General features: G+C 42.7%; 1 long non-coding RNA gene across 1 annotated transcript in view; it reads left to right on the forward strand.

Moving 5' to 3' along the window:
• The window catches only part of LOC147149583 (uncharacterized), a 45725-nt gene that overhangs the window by 27446 nt on the left and 5963 nt on the right, over positions 1–12316 (forward strand). Inside the window, exon 2 of the long non-coding RNA XR_015086029.1 lies at positions 11457–11523. This is a non-coding gene — a long non-coding RNA (uncharacterized LOC147149583). The remainder of the gene's footprint in view (positions 1–11456; positions 11524–12316) is intronic.

Here is a 12316-nt window from a genome sequence, read left to right on the forward strand (position 1 = left end):
GGTTTGGTTGGTTTTGGTTGTTATCTGGGCCCTGAGCAGTTGTGATGTCATTTTCATTTGACAGAAGTGATAAAATGGCTGCTCCCTGAGATGTCTAAAAATGGTTGGATTTTGCTTCTTAACTCATATTACATATCAATCATATTGTCTTTTTTCAACTAGTGGGTCTGCATAGAACATATTCTTGAAAAATATGTTTGGATTGACTTCCTTGTTAAATACACCTCTGCCTCTATCTTGGTCAATCTCTTATCACCTGTCAAGTTGTACACTTTCTGCGTAATTTGTGCAGGTGGCGTACATCGTTGATTTTGTTCATGCGGCAGCAGCCTTTCAGAAAAAAAAAGTGTAATGTGTAAGATTATATACAGATATGTAAGGGCAAATTGCAATTTTAGTATCATTCAGTACATGGTTGACAGGTATGTTATCATTGCAAGATGGATACTATCATCAGACATGAAGGACAGACTGATGGACAGCCTTAATCACTTAGGGACGTCGTACCAGTGTAATCACACAGGAGAAGTAGCAAAACGAGACCCCGATGTAGTTAAGCACTTAGCTGTGTACATATTTGTACTCCTTATTTGCATTCAGCAATCCAGCCGGTCCTCGAGCGTCTTCTCGGTACAAGGCCCCAGTGTGTGTCTGAGTGGCACCTTCCCCGAGGCTCTCACCCGCTCACGTTTGTGCATATGAGACGCAGGCTGTGTGTGTGTGTGGGGGGGGTCACTATAGTTGCTGTCAGCGCCGCGTTTCTACCCCCCGAAGGCAACATGGCGGGGATGAGAGACGGGAAGACACATGGTAAGGCCACGGTGAGCGCTCGCCTGTCACACGCCTGTCCCCACTGGTGGGCACGCAGGCCATGATGATGTCTTCCAGATGGACACGTGTGTGCGTGTGTGTCAGTGTGTGTGATTCACCCTGGAGGAAGTCAGTTAAAAAGCAAAGACAGAGACTCGTGACTTTGCTTACATCCACGGATGTAAACATTTCTTGCACAAACTCTGAAGTGTGCTACCATGAAGTGCGACCACAAGTGACAGCACAATTTGCCATTACGATATACTTTGAATAATTTGTCCCCGAAAAACTTGACTGACTGTATGTAGAATTTTGTATGAAAACATTCAAACAGTAGTAAGAAAATAATTAAATAAATCACTGATCTAAAGTAAAACCAATGCCGTTGAGAATCTCTCATCCGAAAGCCTTGCACACAAAACTTTAACAACAATTATTATTCATGTTTTTGGAATACAACGGTATGTAGTAAGGTTTGAATCGACAAGTCAATGTGTCACCTTTACTACTTAGCAATGACTGTTATAGCTTGAAATCAATTAATACCAATCACCTCGTTCTGCATGAACAAGACGGACAATTTGCTGAATTCAACAGGTGGTGGTTTTGTGCATCAAACCAGCATCAGTGCTTCGAGCACGTTGAAATATTTGACTAAAAATGAGACGGGTAGCACGGCCACTTGTCATCTCTGATGTAGCCTATACAATATGATACTTGGACATATTGCTGATGCAGCAATAGGATTTTAAAGAATCCATCTGCTAACTTGCAGTCAAACTAGCCCGCATCAAGTGATATGTCTATTTCATTCCCAAGTGCTATCAGTCAGCCTGTCCATCACTGCCACATAAACAGCTTTCAGTGCCATCAGCAGTTGAGGTGTATTCCCTCAACCCCTCTTTTGGGTTTACCTTGTCATCGTTCATTTGGCGAGAGGGATTCCCAAAATGAATGACAGATAAAGAAGAGGAGAAAAGACAACACCAAGGGGGGGGGGGGGGATATAAGGGAGGAAAGCCACTTTGGAGCTGTTTGCTCTGCGATGGACGGACAACAATGAGCAAGCGCAGGCAGCCATTGCAAAGAGATGACAAGAGATGAAGATGAATGAGGGGCCACTAGAGAAGATAAGCATGTTTCTTCACTCTTTTTTTCCCTCCGCTGTGCTGTCCTTCTTCCGCTCTCCATCTATGATGAGGTGACAAGGTAACCTGGAACTGAACATTTCCTAAATTAATTTGTACATTTTCCCCTCCTGTTTTTTCTTTTTTTTTTTTTAACAGCGATGGGAAGGTGGCCACCTTTCCTCCAAGGGGGATGTTTGCTTTTTGTAATTTCACCCACGAAACTTGTGATTACAAGAGAGACAACTTTTTTAATTTTCCTTCTTTTTTTTATGCTCCGGATCCCGGCGGCTGACAGTCTGCCCGGCAGCCAGGCCTTTTAATCAATCACAGAGATAATCAAATGTCACTGGCTATCTGCTCCATGTAATTACTTTTGCAATTAAAAATCAATCTCCAGTCACCTCGTCTAATTAGAGGGATGGGCAGATCTTCATCTGGATTGATTTGATAATGCATATTGACTCCACAAAAAAATGCTGTAACGTGGCCACGTTTGCTCATTATCTTGGCCCGTGGAGCAACACCCGACAAAATGCCAGGGATTATGGGAGCGTGTGGCTGAGGTGTGTTGTGACTCCCGCTGTAGCTGGAGGAGTTCTCCTGTTGAGGAAAGGTTCAACCTTGCTTGCTTGTCTGTCATGATAGCACTTCAATGGAGGAGGAAGATGAACAGAAGCCTGGAAGAATGCATGACATCTGAAATGAACGTGATCCTGTTGATATCGTAACAGGAAAATGTTTTCAGGAGGTTTTTGTGTAAAAATTAGTGAGATTAACCCATTAAGGACGGGAGCGCATAACCGCGTTTCTACCACTAAAGCGCTGTTGCGTCTTTCTAACTTTAAAGCCGGGAGAGCGGATACGTCTGTGTTTTTTTTTAATCCAATTCTCCGTCTCTTAGGCAATTTAATGCATCAGAATATACACGTGACAGTGTCGCGACACCGCGGAGAATGTCGCAGATTTTTTTTCGAGCCGTACTCTAATGGTGCACACCGTAGATCGCCGAGAGCTCTGAAATAAATAACGGCAGTGATATATAGATGACGCACTTATGGACTTTGAACCAGTGGAACCAGTCGATATGATATGGTTTGTAGACAATGACTATATTGACATCTTTGTAACACAATAGAGGATTGATAATTACCACTCGATTTTTTTAAAATTAAAATAGTGCTTCTCTTGCACTGACATGTTATTTTTACATCTTCGATTGAAACAATATATTATTATTATTTACTAGTAAATAATAATAAACTCTGCTTGTGTGAAAGCCACATATCTAAGCTCTCTAATTCTTTTGGAATTATGTTCCTGTTTGCTACAGTGGCTGAGATATTAATTATTTAGTAAGTGTTGAATTTCTGTGAAAACTTCAGGTTTTCAAGGGTAATTCCAAAGGCGACCGACGGTTTTGGGGAGCTGTTGAGCCAGGCGCTTTAGGCCGTAATGGGTTAAGACTGACGTCATATTTCCACCAATAGAGGCTGGGAGCATATACACAATTGCAGATAAACTACAGATAGCTAGTGCAAGCAAATGTATCTTTAAACACCTATTACCACGACTACTAACGAATAATAGTAGTAATACTCCTTACCAGGGGTGGGCATTCTGTCAGACTGACGGAAAGTCCAGTCAGGCCATTAATGTTTCCGTCAGTATTTCAGGCCAACCCACGTGAGCCCAGTCTGTCTCTCATCGGTGACAGCCAATCGGCGTCGAGAGTGTAATTGCCACGTCACACACTGGTGCCGCACCAGCCGACATGCAGCCAAATAAGGAAAAAAAAAATAAACATACAAACAAGACACACAAACATGCACAGCGTGGTGATTGGTGAACTCAAAACAATATGGGACAATCTCATTGTGTGCTGCAAAATTATTTGCCGAAGCTCGTCTTTGCTTTTCCCATTTATGACAATTCAGGTAACGGCCCAAAATTGCTTCCTCTGATGCTTATTCTGTCAGTATTTCAAAGTTTCCGTCAGTCGTCAGTCCACCAGCAAAACGAGAGTCCTTTAATCACGGACTTACCGACTTTCCGTCTGTAATGACGAACCGCCCACCACGTCTATATTATTGAACCAAGTGCCGTGAGTCCAGTCCATTGATTATACATGCAATACATTACGCACATAAGCAGTAGTTAGCAGCACAAACAGTTCATCCATCCATTAACTTTACCGCTTATCCTCACAAGGGTCGCCGCGGGTGTGCTGGAGCCTATCCCAGCTGTCTTCGGGCAGTAGGCAGTAGTAGTCATTCTGGACACCCTGAATTGGTCGCCAGCCAATGGCAGGGCACACAGTGACAAACAAACATTCACTCACACTCACAATCACACCTAGGGGCAATTTAGAGTGTCCAATCAACTTACCATGCATGTTTTTTGGAAAGTGGGAGGAAACCAGAGTACCCGGAGAAAACACACGCAGGCACGGGGAGAACATGCAAACACAGGGAGGGCGGAGCCGGGATCGGACCCACGACCTCTGAACTGTGAGGCGGACAGTTCATTTAATCACAAATGTAGTGTTGTATTCAGCATTCAGGAGTCTGCGTCCTACTAAACCCCCACGAGTACATGCTCCATGCCACTTATAGAAGTCACACAAACATGTTCTGCGCGTTAGTCGTCATAAATGAGAGATCCTTTTTTTTGTCACTGGGGGCCATGTCTATGAATCATGCGTGCTTAAGGTATCATTTAGCCTGCGCTCTTAAAGCCACTTGCTGTCATTTGAGTGGAAGGTTCACTTTGCAGCCAACAACGTCTACGCCTTTAATTTACAGCTTTTGCCTGGAGGATACTCCTTTAGCTTTATGAAGTGGTATTAGGGGGCCTATTTAGTTGTCATTGCAGAGCGCCGCTCAGTGTGGCGCATCCAGAGTGAGCCAGGCTGACGAGGGGGAGCAAAGGCAGCCATTTCAAATGGGAATGGCTGTGCTTTTAACTCAAAGAGCTGTGTAGTGTGGCAGCTGAGCAGCAGTGCCTTTGAAGGGGAGGAAGAGAAGGGAGGGGGAAATATAACAGACGCGGGTCAGCCCCACATATTATTCCCCCTCAGGACATACATGGTCTATATTGGCTCAAGCAGCACGATGCCCCTTGGGGTCAGGGGAGCCTTTCTTGGCCGAGTGCTTAGAGGGGCCCTTTACAAACGGGCCGAGCAGTGGTGAACACTTATTAAATTTCCATCAAGTTCAACCTAAATTTGCAGGATTGGCGGGGTGACACCACCAGGGGAGCCGATGCCACCGGCTGCAGCCTCTCTGCCACTGAGGCCCTATGTGGTTTTTCCCCGCTTTGATCCCCCTTGACAACTCCTCCCTTCGAAAATCCATGCTTTCTTAACGGGTTTTATTCTCTTTGGAGAAACAAAAAATGGCATTTTGATCTCGAAAACAATGGCATTTTGAAAATGGTTACGAAAATGAAAGACATTTACAAACTCCATAGGTATCTTCTCCTGATGTTTTAATCCGTCGGGCATATTCATCGCATCTCCAAATCCGTAACTTTTTGGCAACCAAAAAATGGGATGCTTTTTGAGTCATTTGAAGCAGTGGGTAGGAACTTCTCTTGTCAAATAGCTTTATCTTCGCAAGGTTATGCCAAATAATGGCTGCCCATCAGCTGCGCGTTTAGCCGCACATTTGGTCGTTATTACTTTCAGTTTACTGCTTCTTCATTCATTTATTGGCGGATTCTGTTTACTTGAACTTGCAAACCAAAGTAAGAAGGAAAACCTGTACTCTGATTGGCTGCGGTCTCAACATTTCTGCAGCGTCTGTTGGAGTAAATATGCTAACATCTTACAGCTAGTCACAATTCTAAATCATATAGTCACCAGCCCTACTTACATTGCCATTCAGAAGGTAATCAACGTGGTGAGGAGTTTTTCTGCAGGGCTGGCGCTCTGCAGAAAAAACGTTTTTTTAATCTGTCTCTGTGGCCCGGTACGTGTCAAGTGAACCGGTGGTTGGGGACCACTGCTGTACAGTCCAGCACAACCGCAAACTGTCATCTCAATGATAAATGGTGTTAAATGGCTATCTCTCTGTGTTAGTTATCTTATAAAGTTTCGAAAGGTTTTTTTCATTTTTTTTCTAAAGCTGTTGAACCTCCCCTTAAGTCTATTCATGACTGTGAAAAGTATCTCCTGGATGCATATGAATCGATGGTCAACGATTATGACACTCGTCCTCTGGAAAGCATTTATCATAAATGAGTTCATTATGAACACAGGCAGCCATATATGAAACATTTTCTCCCTGCTTTGGTCCAATTCAAACCAAGTTGTTTTTTTTTTTCCTCCAACATTTTAGAAGTCAAACACTGTGGGATTGAGCACAATATGATACAATACAGTCATTGTGGAATCCAGATAGCTCAAATGATGGTGTTTACTGTAATTTGTCATTTAGAAATGTGACAATACAACAATGTAGATGGGATAAATAAGAATTCTTAGTGAAAGGCCTCTGGCCAGTGCGTTTATAGGACAGGAGTAAAGTCAGCATGACCTTAAAGTGCACACGGGCCCGCCTGTTAGATCGAGATGAAGATGGGGCGCACAAGACTGTCCCATTAGCTCATCTAAACTCCACCCCCACACCTCCTCTGCTTCCCCCCCACCATACCACAAACCGCACTTTCACGATGATGCCGGCCAAATGGACCGATCCTGTCGCCTGATAATGTCTGGGCCGTTGATGGGTCTGATGACATCTGCTCTGCCCGTCTGCACCAGCAGACAAATGCAAGCCCAGCAAGGTTACGTCTGGCCTTTCTGGAACCTTATCAATCAATTACATTTTGTCTTTGTCAGATTAATTGTATAGAATTGTTTGCCACAGATAGGAAGCAGGTAGTTTATGGACTTGGAGGTGGGAAGGAGGTGTGATTTTGTGCTGGGTTATGTTCAACCTGTTCCACTTTTACTTCTCCTTGATCTCTCATTTGATGCCTTGAATGTGTGTTTGGTTTTTTTGGAGGGGTGGGGGGGTGACAAAAAACACATAGAAACAGTGTTGTTTTGTCAGGTTGTTTACAGTAAGACATGATTTTGGATTCTGTACAAAAAAAATGAGTTGTGTGTTTCAAAAGTCTTCATCACAGCCTGAATAACAGTGTTACATTCTAAAAACAGTTAAAAATAACACAATTTGGGGTGCAAAATGGACCGATCCACTAATTTGGTCAACTTGACCCACCTTCTTGCATTGTTTTGCACAAAACAGACACATTTTTGGGTTGTTTTGTAGAAAACTATCCATTTTGGGGTTTGTTTTTGTAGAAAACAATTTAGTCAATTTGACCCACCTTCTTGCATTGTTTTGTACAAAACAGACCAATTTTTGGGGGTTGTTTTGCACAAAACTACCCATTTTGGAGGTAGTTTTCTACAAAAACAACCCAGAAAGTTGGGTCAAATTGACCAATTCAAAAACTCAATTGTTTTGGAGTGTAAAACACGGTGCTAGAGTAGCATATATGCTTATGACATGTTTATAGCTTAGAATCTCAAACATTGTTTTAATCATTACTCATTTCTTAAATCTCAAGAGTTTTTATTCCAAAACAACTATTCCAAAACTAACAAATTTCTTCACTTCAAATAAATCAATCTGACTCACAACACAACAGGAGAGTTAATAATTTCAAGGCATAGCATTTAATCGTGTAAACATAACCCAAGCCCAAAAGAAAAAAAAAAAATCTACCATTCACAAGCTAAGCGCGTATGGCTAGATTGTTGAATTTACATGATATGAAACGCTTTAAACACCACTGAGTGTCGACATCCACTAGCCCAAAGTCAGCTGGATAGGTTGAGTTCCATGGATTCTTCAATTTTCCCCATATTCAATCAAAGGACATTTTGTTGAAAAAAAAAAAAAAAGCCCATGCCTAAAACTTTCCCTAAATTAATGTATAATGTGGTTCAATTGAATGCAGAAATATGATTATAGGATGTCCAGGGAATGCCTCCCGCCACCTCCTTCCCTTATGAAAAGCCGGATTGATTATGTAACCCTCAGCTCACCATGCCTAATAGCTGATAATGATGTGTGATGGCTGAGTAGAACGCTGGCGTACCAGACTGCCAAGCGTTGCTGGAGCCAGGGTCAGGCTGTGTTCATCTTCCTAATGAGATGTTGCGCCGAGAAGATGAAGCGACCGAGTGGTCATTTTCTATCTAATTCCCCCTCTGGCTTTGTCCAGACAGGCCCGCCAAGTGACCACATCACTCCAAAGATTCATTTGTCAGAAGGGTATTTAGCCTGGTCCGTTTAACCCCACCAGGGTAATGGTGGGCCTGGGGTCCTAATTAATCTACTGCAGGGATTCTCAAACTCTGCTGCGTGCAACCACAAGGGGTCCAATAGCCCTCCAATATATTGATGTATCTACGTTGTATATATGTATATACTGTACGTATATAGGATATGTTTTTTTAATGTAAATGTTTGCTTTGAGTTAAAAAGTTCTCAAACAGTATTTAAACCACAAAATGGTGATTCAACTGTTTCAGAGAAAACCTTCAAACACAATTTTCCAACAAAACATCAGTGAGTCACAGGAATGCAAATTCAAGCATTTTTCAGTTGGTACAGTAAAAGCTCGAGCTGGTGAAGAAAAATGGAACGGGTGTAAAATATTTCTCAGAAACAGCGGTTGTACAAGTAAACATTTACAGGGGGAAAAACATTGTGTTTCATTTTAGGTCATGTGTGAGAGTTTGTTGTTGCAATCGCGTATGCCTGATTGAACATGATGGCTTTAATGCGCTATAAATTGGCTTTTTATGACGTGGCGTGCCAACAGTCAGGTTGCTGAAGGGTTTGCATGGCTGACAAAGTCCCCGAACGGCTGATCTACTGGACGCATAGCGAGTGATCCGGCCTCCCATCCAGTGTTTACCTCCACTCCCGAGGAGATGAGCCGAGGTTAAATCAGCGCTTGTCTTTTCCCTCTGAACATCTAAATCTTCAGTGGAGAGAAGTGCGATGTACTCCTCCTTTCATCCGACCACCTCCTCCCCCTTGGGCGAGCTTCTCTTAAGTTCTCCGCTGCATTTTCAGTGGGTCAGGTTGATCCCCTCCATCATTGAAACTCATTCGGGGGGCATTAAAGTGTAAACTAGATGAAAAAACAAAGGGCTTAGGCAAATCAGATGGCTCAAACAACAACAACAAACCCACACTCTGTAATCTTCTTAGGGAAATTAATGAGGGGGGAGCCCCCTCGGCCAAGGTGGATAATGATCCCGGACCGCGGGGATGAGAGGCTGCAGTGGATCAGGCAGAAGGTGAGAACGGGAAAGGGGGATTAGAGACGGACTCCCACCAGAATCAAACAGGACTCTGCCAAAGGGATCCCTCCCCTCCGATTGCCCAAACTTCAAAAAGTCCTGCCTAAGCTGGAAGTAGGTGTCTGTAATCCCCTCTGTGGCTGCAGATCTATGCGGCCGACCCGGGCCCGGGCTTTCATGCTGCGGCTTGTTCGCCGTGCTCTTCTTCCATGTCCTGGGAACGTAAACTTTTGCACCGCGGCGGCTCGCCGTTTGCAGATTGCGAGGATGGGGATGCTCATTACCTCTTCATTAGCGCACTGCATCGGCGGCTACCAAGAAGATCAGTCCCGTGCATTGTAGACCCCTTTGCTTCACCACACTGCTTATAGGGGCCGGAGAGCAGAAGCCTGCCATTTGATTAGTACTGGTACAACTAAATATTTGCAGGAAAGCATCTTCAAGCATCTATTAACTTTTTTTTGAACATTTTTAGAATCAAACAATGAATTGGTGGGGTTTTTTTTTCTTAGAATACTCAAAATGGATTGATGGTGTGCTGTGACAGTCTCTTCAAATTACATTTTACATGAACCTGTTATAGGCTGCTAAGAATGTTTCAGAGTTTTCACTGTTCAGGAACGTACTTGAGAGTCAATTAATGTTTTGAAGACATCGGAAGTGCTTAAGTTTACAAAGAGTCCTTAAAAAGGTTGAATTCAGCCAATGTTGTCATTTTTTGAGTGAGTCTTGTATTAAAAGTTCAAAATGTAGCTTTGACACTTCATCCTTGCACTACACTTGAATAATTGTTTGTATATATAGTAGCATTATTTGGAAGATAAGTGTTTTTGTGGCATCAATTTTCATATGTCTATTGGATTAATAAATGATTTAGAAAACATTTAATTAAATAGCTAACACTGGTGCATAGACTTCATCCTACTTTTCCTTTTAAGGATACGTTTTGTGAAAAGATCTGAAAAATCCTTTTATTGCCTTATACCTGTCCATTCCTGCTGCATGGTTGTTCAATCAAATGACGAAGGAATGGAAAGGGATAACGGAGGGGGCAATCTTATAAAAAAAAAATTAAAAAAAAACATATCCCTGCGTCTTAGATTCTTAGAATTAGTGTCATAACTGTCACTTACATCCTGCCAATGTCTTTTGAGCTACCTTTTGAAATGTGATGCCAGATGCCACTCGCAGCTGGATTTATTTGCCGCTCGCTTTACTTTCGTACCATTCGTAGAGTGCAGGATTATTTAAACTGAGGTGTGGAATTGAAAAAAAAAGAGTAGGCTTTGTGGTGCTTAATGCTCTCTTTCTAAGTCCCCCCCAACTTTCCCCTAGCCCCTCCGATTCCGTTCCCTCCCTTTGACTCAACCAGCCAGAGTCAAGAGCCAAGTCTCATCAACTGCTCTGCCATCGTCTGGTGCGTTAGTGGCAATACACATGTATGCCAGCTGTGTTTCAATGACGGGTTTTATGTACAAATGTCTGATCATGCTAGATTAAATTTGAAGTGTGTTTTTGTCAAAAACCTATTATTGAAGATGCCACTGCTGATTTACTGAGTCGATACATGAAATGCGTTATCCTAACTAACTGTATTTGTAAACTTTGCTCAAGTGTTTCTGAGCAATACAACAATCCTGTATAAAAAAAAAAAAAGAAAGAAAAAAAAAAAACAGACCACAGCACTGACATATTACTCTCTTAATAAGACATGCAAAAAAAAAAAAAAAAAATGCCAGGCCAGTAAATTATAAAATTTGCAGGTTTGGGTGAATTTTTTATTTCTTTTCTCTGAAAAATCCAAATGGATTCGTAGTGTTTTGGGGAAAGAGCTCTTCAAATGGCACTTTATAATAAACGGTCTAATGGACCAGCAAAGAATGACTAACAGCACTGCAGTGTGCCAGACTTGAGGAAGTCATAGCTGCGCATGTGCACTGATGCTAAAAATAAAAGAAGTTTTGATTATTCTTTGGCGACGTATGACCATGACTTGTAGATGAAGACTTGCAATGCAATAACTGGCCTTTTTCTAGGGCCCTAGCGCATACCTCGCCTTGTTAGCATAGCTTCTCCAACTTTCCAGTATGGGTGCCAGTAACACACACTCATGTTAGTAGCATAGCTTTAGCATTTTAGTTAGCAAGCTAACGACTACGTACCATTATATATCCATTTTCTGCCAGCAGGAAAAGTGTCGAACCTGCAACGCTGTGATTGGCCAATCTGTATTTTGAGGCTGGTGCTCACCGAAAGGTAAATTATTGTTTGGCTATGATGTACTCATGAATGCTCACACTTGTAGTGTTAATGTCCTCCCTTTTCACTGACTACTGTTTCAGCTCCAAGACAAAAACAGTAACACTAACAGCAGAACAATGTAATAGTGGTTTGCGCAACCACCTCACAGTCAGATCTGGATTTGAATCTTAGAGGGAATTTCTCTTTTGTAGATTTTCCTATGGTATTCTGTTTTCCTTCCATATTCCCCAAAACATACACATTAGGTCAATTGAAGACTCTAAATCGCCCATAGCTGCGAATGTGTGAATGGTTGTGTGTCAATGTGTGCCCTGCAATTGACCGGCGATCTGTCCCTGGTGTACGTGCCTCTCACTTGCAGACTTCTAGGATAAGATCCAGTTCGGCGCATATAAGAAATGAATGGATGGATAGTCACTATCGCTTCCCAAAATACACTTTGCCCATCGCAAACAGTATTTACAGTCTTGTATAAAACGACACCTAAACTAGTAGGTAAATGCTGCACCTCCTTGCCCGGCAGACATTTCCAAGGCCACGCACACACGCAGCGTTGCCGGCCCCACGCGGTTTTCGGCCAGGTGTCGAAGCTCGACCTCTCTGCTGGACAGTCGAGTGACTTTCATTAGAGTGCCCACTGGGGGCTTCCTGCTGACTTCGCTCATAGATTAAACACCGTTGCTGCATTTGAGATGACAGGAGATTTGAACAGCCACTTCGTTTGTACTGTATATGCCTTCACCTATAGTTCGCACATCTAACTACGGATGGGCATTGAATTAAACTG

Source organism: Filicampus tigris, chromosome 3 (assembly GCF_054856515.1).
Source record: "Filicampus tigris isolate MCC_2025a chromosome 3, RoL_Ftig_1.0, whole genome shotgun sequence".
NCBI classification, from domain to species: Eukaryota; Metazoa; Chordata; class Actinopteri; order Syngnathiformes; family Syngnathidae; genus Filicampus; species Filicampus tigris.